The sequence below is a fragment of the Acomys minous genome (assembly GCF_964271855.1).
Source record: "Acomys minous genome assembly, chromosome: 19".
Lineage (NCBI taxonomy): Eukaryota > Metazoa > Chordata > Mammalia > Rodentia > Muridae > Acomys > Acomys minous.
In genome coordinates, this window is record NC_140499.1 from 19960899 (window position 1) to 19969999 (window position 9101).

Genomic DNA, 9101 nt, shown 5'->3' on the forward strand with positions numbered 1-9101 from the left:
GGACGGGGCGTGGCAGCGCCGGCTGCTTATTGGCTGTTGGCGGGGTAACGTTGTCTGGCTTCGCTCTCGCAGCTCCGGCTCTAGCTGGCGGCGCGCGCGGGCGACGCCCCGCCCACCTCGCCCCACACTTCCCTGCTCTCCCTGTCCCAGAGCTTCAACCTAGAGAGTGTAAGGGAGGGGCGGGGCTGAGGAAAAAAGTGGGGAAGAGGGGGGAAAAAAAAACACACACAGAGAGCCGGCTGTGCGCGTGCGCACTCGCGTGCATGGGCGGGGCGCCGTCAGGGCGCATGCGCGGGCCCTGGAGCGCCACGCGCTGGGCTCTCTCCGGCAGCCCCTCCCTGCTGCGTGCGTGCGCCCCGGTGCCGCCCGCCCCCCTCTGTTCCGAGACGGTGCGTTCGGGTCTGTGACGACTCAGTGGCGGGACTGGAGCTGGATGTGCGGGGCTGCGTGTGAGGCGGGGCTGCGCCCGATGCCTCCGCTCCAAATCTGGGCCCACGCTGCTGCTCTTGGGCAGAGCCCCTAACCCGAGCCCGATGCTAGCGAACCGGTCCGCCCCCTGCCTCCTCCGCGGTGGGCGTGTGCGGATAATGCCGCCCTGTAGCTCTCGCCCTCAACTAGTTTTGACAGGCTTCTGTCGCCCTGCCTTTAAAGAAGGAAGGTGCATCCAAGGCATGGACAGGTCCTTGTAACTTTGAACAACCGACAGGGTGGGGGGACAGGTGTAGATGAACTGTGGCAGCTTAGGGGTGAGCTACCCGGCACAAAGGAGTTGACTCTGGCTTTGGGGTGAGCTGTAGTCTACATAAGTAGGAGTGGGCTTTTCTGGCCGCTGTTAGTTTTTAGGTAGTTATCCTTACTGTCAATGGATAAGACAGCACTACCCATTAACGATACTACTGATCAGAACTTCCTTGGAGAGATTTTGGGACTTGAAGAAAGGAATGGATTGGGAAACGAACCATTGTGCATAGGACTCTAACCATGACTTTTAGTGCGGGGGCTTCGGGGATGGGGTTGAGAAAGTTTTCTGTAATGGGTTTTGTGGGCCATACAGTCTCTGTCCCAACTTCCCAACTCATAGTTAATACTTAAGAGAGTGAGTGTGGCAAAGTGTTCCAATTAAAACTACTCTGCCGTGAGCGGTGGTGCATACCTGTAATCCTAGCACTCGGGAGGCAGAGGCAGATAGATCTCTGTGAGTTCGAGGCCAGCCTGGTCTACAAAACAAGTCCAGGACAGCCAGAACTACAGAGCAACCCTGTCTTGCTAAACCAAACCAAACAAACAAACAAACAAAACTGTACATTGAAATTGAATTTGTTGTTGTGAAATTTTTGTTTACGAACCGGTCTCATGTTTCCAGACTAGCTTTGAACTTGATATGCAGATGAGCATGACCATAAACTCCGCACCCTCCAACCTTCTGCGTGTCAGCAAGCTCTCATAACCAACTGAGCTACATTCTCCTGCCCAGCCGGATTTTTAAATCACTTAATATTAAAGTCGATACCAGCCCCTAAGTAGGTACAAAACAGCCTGTAAGCTATAGTTTGCCAACCCCTGTCTGAGAACTTTTTTATTTTTTTGAGTCATAGTTGTTTTGAATTGGCAATTAGTAATGACGGTATAGTCTTTACAGTGGGAGAACAGGAGTGAAATCGGATTGGCACAGGCAAGCCTCAATAGTCAGGAGAAGGTTAAAGGTTACAAGTCACAGCTGCTGTGGGACTTGGTAACAGAAAATGGAGGTGTCAGTGATGAAGAGAAGACTGAGATGAAACTTGGGAAAGAAATGGTGGTAGCAGTCTGAAGTGTCTGTATGGTTGGAGCAGTGACAGTAGGAAGAAAGGTCCCAGAGGCTTCCTAGTAGGCCAGTCATATCTTACTGTTCAGAATTGGGTCACTGGCTCTCCCTGAAGCATTAGCTGACAGCGAGATTGCATTTTGTTGCATGGCTTTGGGGAGTTCTTATGAAAGACTGTACTGGACATGGGACATGGCTGGTCACCCCAGGCATTATGACATGGAAAAACCTCTTACTTTCTACTGCACACTTGCTCCCTAAGAGGGTGGTACTGACTGAGAACCTAGCATAAATGGCCAGGCTTAACTTTGGAGCTGAAGTAAGGGATGTTTAGTTTTGCTCCACTTAAGTGGTTTAGAAGAGAGGAATCGAATTTCTGTTGTTCCCTACATGGGATGGGGAACATTGGATAGTTAATATTTTCTAGTGAAGCAAGAAACAGTTTTATGCCCTTCTTAAAATATCTTGACTTCATGTTAGAAACCCTACCACCACTTGGAGTCCTCTGAGCAGGTTACCCTCAAGGTAAGCCTCCCCCAGCTGGTCCAAAGGAGTTCTTTCTTTCTTTCTTTCTTTCTTTCTTTCTTTCTTTCTTTCTTTCTCTCTCTTTCTTTCTTTCTTTTTTTTTCCCCTGTCATTTTAATCTCTTCCAGTAGGATATTCCTTCTTTGAATTCCGCAGTAACTTCCTAACTGGGGCTTTCTCTACTTCATGATGGGACTCATTTTGTATTTTAATTTACTTTGATCAGACATCCATCTCAGGGTCCTTGAGGGGTGGGAGAACTCAGCCTTTGAGAAAAGCTGTTAGCCTTCAGTGATTTCCATAAATCCCTAAGTGGCCCCTGCTTTTTTCCTAGATAAACTAATCATTGAGAGCACCTCTCTTAAAATGATCTGTTCTTTTCTTGTAATAGCTCGTCCAGTGGCCCCCACTTGCTGTGCTCATTATCCACGTCCAGCCTCCATGCTCACACTACTGTGTCACTGAATGGCCTCTTTAAACTCTCACCTGTACAGGATTACCTTCCCCCCGAGGCCTTTGACTGATTTCTTCCTTTGAACGTGTACGCTCTTTCCCCTACATCATGCATTTTGACCTTTACTCTTGACTGTTGTGTTTTTGTTGTTTTGAGGCAAGATCTCACTGTGTGGCCAAGACTGCATTCAGACTCGGGTATGTAGCTGAGATTGCCCTCTAGCTCTTGATTTTCCTGTCTCATCCTCCCCTAGTGCTGGGTTTACAGATTTGTGTCAGATATCGTACTATTGAAATTCTTTGGATTTCTCCTTGTGCGCCGCTGCTGTTCTTTCTCTGATTCTTTTCTCTTCCCTGTCCTTTGGTTCCTTAGAGCTGCATGCACTTCCTGATTTACCAGTTACCTCTGGGAGATGTACCTCTGCAGCTCTAACTTTTCTCCAAGAGATGCTAATACTAGCCACATATTGTGTTCACCCCTACCCCAGAGGAATTATTTGTGTCACTTCCAAAGAAAAGCTTGGAACACCCATGCACCTTCTTGTGTTCTCTCCTTTTGCCAGGAGACATTTTCCCCCATTAGTGTTTTGCCTGTATGTACGTCTGTGAAAGGTTGTCGGATCTTCTGAAACTGGAGTTACAGACAGTTGTGAGTTGTCATGTGGGTGCTGGGAATTGAACTCAAGGCCTCTGGAAGAGCAGCCGGTGCTCTTAACCACTGAGCCACCTCTCCATCCTGCCAGGAGACACATTTTTTTTTCATTATCTATTGTCTCATAGTTACCCCTTAATAATTTTAAACAGCTAAGCAACTTTTGTTTTCTCTCGTGGTTTTATGAGTTCCCAGCTCATGGGGCATTGTCTGATTTTGCTTTGAGTTTTCTTCACATGGCTTCTTTGGAAGAATAGTGTTCTGCTTAGGACTTGGAAAACAAAAGAGCAAAAACTTCTAGGTCTTTCTAAGTCTTTACTTGGAGACACCACATTTCTGTTGGTAAACGCAGTCATACATAGGTCTGCTGAGTCGTGAAAAGAGGGAAAAGTGAGTGTCAATGAAAGGAGGGCAGTCTCCATTGTGTTTCTGTTGATGCTGATTTCATCATTTAGAGTCTCATCAGAAGCTGAAAGAGCTGCTAGCTGCACATGGCATCATATGAATGAGAAATATGTCTCTACTGTTTTAACTCACAGATATTTGGGGTTGTACCAATCACAAACTGGTAAAAAAAAAATAGGGCGTTGACATATATGACATGCTATACATTAGTGGTTGGGTGTTAGGTAGCAGTCAGTGCTTGCATTTCCACCACACTACTTAATAAAGATTTCTTAAATAAATTTGAGAGACTGTTTCTTATAATCTTCTCCTATATTAGGGGAAACATTTATTGTTGACAATTCCTGACATATGGAGAAGAAAAGTTGATCCTCTACTCCAGGCTGCCAGTGAATTTCCAGATGTGTGAACCAGGTACTTGCACAACCCATCCTTTTCCTCTCCTTTCTCTCCGTCTTGGGAGTCAGAAACTTACATTTCTTTTTCAGTTACCTCATACCTCAAGTTTATAGGGGACTCCCCTGTAATTTTACCAGGATTCCTGGAAGAAGGGGAGTTTCTGAATTGGGAGCGAAGTTCACTTCTAGAGACCAACAAGACCAGATGTTTGAACTTTAATTCACAGTGGTCAGAGAGTTCAACGTTGGACAGGATGGTTTTGGACTTTAACACAAGTTGGCACTGATTACTTTGAGCTGTAATTTAGAATAAAGCAATTTGATCTCTAATTTCCTCCTGAAAACTTTGTGTTAAGAGAGGCATAAAATAAAATTGGGGACAAATTTTGACAGTTACCAAAGTCCTGGATTTTTTTTTTCTAGAGGGATTATTATGAACAAGCTAGAAGGATGAGATTTGAGATGGTAATAGATCAGGTCATGAGCTAAAGCTCTGGGCAAAAGCTGATTAATTGAGGTACTGTACTGACCCATTTGGGGTCTCCTCAGGTTGGGGGACTTACACATCATTGGTACCAGAAGCTCCTACAAAAAGGTAAAGTATTATAAAAGTGGGAACAGGGCTATCCCAGTTGACTGCTGACTTCACCAAGTGAATAAACATATCCCAAGTTAATCTCATTGGGTAAACTAGAAGGATAAGGCAATGAATGGTCACTTCTTTTTGATATACTGCCTGAAACAATTTTTTAAAGACAGGTCTCATAGTCCAGACTGGTGTTGAATTTACAGTCTTCCTGTCTTAATTTCATACACAATGGGATTTCAGGCTGTACACCACCATGTCTGGCTCTCATAAGTACATTATAATTGACATGCGAAACGTCTTTGTTCTAAGTCTATTTGGGAAAAAAAAGTCTTTGGTATAATATAAACGAATATTTTAAAATTAAAGATGTTATGGAGCCAGGTCTACCACTATAATTTTAGCATTTGTGAGGCAGAGGCAGGAAGACTATGAGGTCACTGAGCTTAAGACCAGCCTGGGCTACATGAGGCTCTGTCAAAAAAACAAAAAACAAAAAACAAAAAACAAAACAAAAAAAACAAACAAGAAGGGTTATTGTCTTAAATACTTTTCGGTAGCTGTGATGAAGAAACATGACCAAGGCAACTTCTCGGAGGGTTTATTTGGGCTTCCAGTTCCCTTGAGGGATAGGGTCAATTACTGTTATGGCCTGGAGCATGGTAGCGAGCAGCCAGGTAGGCATGGCCCTGGAGCAGCAGTTGATAGTTCACTTCCTGGTCCACAAATAGGAAATAGTAGGAATGGTAAGAGGCTTGGGAAACTTCAAAACCTACCCTGGTGATACACCAAACCACCACAGGCACTTACAATTGCACTTAATCAAATATAAACCCCATCGAAGTTTAATACCATCCTCCTTGTCATAGACATTGCCTTTTGATTTCCCCCAAAGGATTTTCCCAGCTTGAATGTATCAATTTCTTTTGATTGGGTTATCATTACAGTTGTTAGTGTATGAAGTACAATTTGACAATTTCCAAAGAGAATTTTACTGGAAGTCTTTCTGTGATTAAAAGTTCTCATAATCCCAATTCAGGAGATATATACCTATATATATCTCAAGACATGCTTTGTCTGTGGCTCCCTAGCTGTTCTGGAATGCTGTCTTTGAACTCAAAGAGATCCACCTGCCTCTGCCTCCCCAGTGCTGGGATTACAAGCATGGGCCACCACCACTCAGCTGACAAATATAATTTTTGCTAGAATATTGTTGGAATGATCTTTTTATGCACTGTGTAAAAATTGTATTTATATTATTCAAGTGCTGATTTTTGTACCAGCAGAGATCTGATTACAGGACAAACTTTGCTATTGTTATTCTTTTATAAACATACACTTCTGTCATCTTCTCATTGGTTCCATAAAAAGCTGAATGGCCTAAAGCAAAGGCAGGGGAGATAGGTGGGACTTCTGGCCAGAGATACGAACTCTGGGAAACAGGTGTGGGAAGAATTGCCAACCAAACACCAGGGGAAGAAACAAGTGCCAGGAACAAGAAGAGATAACAGGTCACATGGAAGAATGTAGATTAATATAAAGGTTAGTTTAAGGTAAGAGCGAGTTGGGAACCACCTGAAGCTATGGCTAAAGTTTAATAATATTTTAAAGGTCTTGATGTTATTACTTGGGAGCTAGTGGTCCAAAGAAAGCCTTGTTTTAGAATAGAAAATACGAACCTATTGATGGGCAGTTCAGGACTTTAAAGTGAATAAATGATTCTTACTAAATGCATTATTTACAATAGAAAACTCATGGCATAAGTGGTAGAGATGAATAATAAGGTAATAAGTGGCTGTCCTAGTTATTTTTTGTTGTGATAATTTTTCCTAAGCCAACTTGGGGAGGAAAAGATTTATTTGGCTTACACATCCTGACAAGCCCATTATTGAGAGAAGTCAGGGCAAGAATCATGGAGGACAGTTGTTTTTTAGCTTCTTCCCTGAATCACTCACCTTTCTCATACCTTTCAGGATGTGTCCATGATAGCACCACCCATAATGGGTTGAGTCCACCCACATCAATCAACAATCAAGAAATGCCTACAGACCATTTTGATAGAGGCATTTCCTTGGTTGAAGTGACTAGTTTGTTTCAAGTTAACAGAAACTAACCACAGTGAGTAACAAAGTTAAACAGTTTTGTTTGGGTTAAAAAATGAATGTAGATTTAAGGAATTCAGTAATTATGTTCTGAAATATCGTCTGGCTATGTATATGTAGCCCAGACTAGCTTTGAAGTGTTAATCTTCCTGCCAGATGTGCATACCACCATACCTAGACGCAGTCATATTTTGTCAAGAGTCTTTCTCCTGTAGTTCAAGGTATTATGTTTTACAAAACATTAACTTTCATGCCTTTTCATCAACACTGGTGTATTGAGATAGAAATCTTTGATTATTTTTACATTTTTCCATATCATACAGAGTAGGCCGCTGAGACCAGGGAAACGGGATTTGGCATTGGGATATTCCTCAATAGCGAGCATGTGTGCCCTGCTGAAGATTAGTAATTCCCAGAATGTTGTTCACAATTCTACATGCTCAAACTCTGAGGAGGTAGGTGGAGCATGGCACTGGCTATATGTTTGCTGTTTGGATGAAGTAGGGACCTGCCTTCTTCCATATTTCCTTTTGTTCTTTCATGTACATTTTTGTGCACATTCTTTGACATCATCAGGGAATAGTAAGGTAAATGGCATTAGACAACATACAGCTCCTGTGTTCTCCACAGCATATAATAACTCAAATGATTACAATGCAGATCAGAATTTTCCATTTCTTGAACAGTACTTTCCTCTTAGTGGAAACCCATAAAAAGTAAGGATACAAGCTTATCATGTTGTGTAGCTGTTTCCTCCATGCATTCCTTCCTGGAGGATATATGTTCATAAGATCCAGGATGGAAAACTTACAAGGCTCAGGAAGCTCCTGGAAGTTACAAGATTTATACAGCTCCTTCCTGAGGTTATAAAAGGAGTAAATGATTGCTGTGGATTGAAGACTCTTACAACTGAGATGCCTACAAGTTATGTGAAGAGCTACCGGGATGTAGCTTTTCTAAAATTCTTTTAGAAATGAAAATATCTTCAATACTGCCTTTTGTCTCTAGTATTTTATATGTATTTCTTTTAGATTTGCATATAGAGGGGTGTGGTTTATTTTCAGTGTTATTTTCCAAGGGACTGGAAATGGATACATACACCCTGAAGAGTTAGTTTAGAGCAAAGAAAGCCACTCTGTGGTTTTAAGCATTTCTTCAAGATTCATTGTGGCCAAGGTTTCAAAAAGATGAATGGATGTAAGATGGGCTGCAGGGCTGGAGAGATGGCGTGGTTAAGAGCACTTGCTGCTCGGGCAAAGGATGTAGTTCCATTCTCAGTTCTTACGGAGAGCAGATCACAACTGCCTATAACTTAAGCTCCAGAGTATCCGACATCCTTTCCTGGCCTCTATGACCCTCCATGTGCATGCAGTCCTCATGCACATAAAGTGTATATGAGTTGACTCTAAGAAAGACGGGCTCACTGCTCAGGTTCTTCCCATACAATACGCTGCCTGCCTGGCTAAGCCATCCTGAAACAAAATATGGCCATCGTATGGGGGAAAAAAAAGCCATAAAGCTTTGTAAAAAAGTGGTTTGGCAGAACTTACATGTTTGTGGATATCTAATATTTATTGAAAATATATTCTTCTCTCATACAATATATCCCAATTGTAGTTTCCCCTCCCTTTATTTATTCTAGCTCCCCCCACCATACCCTCTTCTCCAGATCCACTCCCTTTCTGTCTCTCATAAAAACAAAAACAAAACCAACCAACAAACAAAAACAAAACAACAAACAAAAAACAGGCCTCTTACAACCAACATGACAAAATCAAATATATAAAATGAAGCAAAACCTATCATATCAAAGTTGGCCACTACAATCCGACAGTAGTCCCAAGAGTCAGAGATCCACTTGTTATCACAGTGTGGATCTAATACTTTATGGAAGTGGCTACTTTCTAAAGTTTGTTTTATAAACACCCAGGTCTTTAGAAAATAAGCATTTTTATTAGAACAAAAACAAAACAAAAAACTAACCAACAAACCAAGCAAACAAAAGCTAAGAGTCATAGTTTTGGCAAAAGAAGCTGCTTTTAGAACACTCTTGAACAAATTGTCATGCACTGGCAGAAAATCTGAGTGGCTTTACCTTGTCTTCACGACAAGGTTTTGGAATTTTTTTGGTTACAGTTTGGATTATAGTTTGGTTCCATGTTTCAGGTTGGTCCCT

General features: G+C 42.5%; 1 long non-coding RNA gene across 5 annotated transcripts; it reads left to right on the forward strand.

The window, feature by feature from the left end:
- Positions 1–214: 214 nt before the first annotated feature.
- Positions 215–4638, forward strand: LOC311590405. Of its 5 annotated transcripts, none has more exons than XR_014776867.1 (4): positions 215–389; positions 1364–2980; positions 4159–4253; positions 4328–4638. It is a non-coding gene; the product is annotated as an uncharacterized lncRNA (long non-coding RNA). The 5 variants fall into 5 exon arrangements; XR_014776870.1 differs by lacking the exon at positions 215–389 and having other exon boundaries at positions 400–2329; positions 2940–2980; XR_014776868.1 differs by lacking the exon at positions 215–389 and having other exon boundaries at positions 400–2980.
- Positions 4639–9101: the final 4463 nt, after the last annotated feature.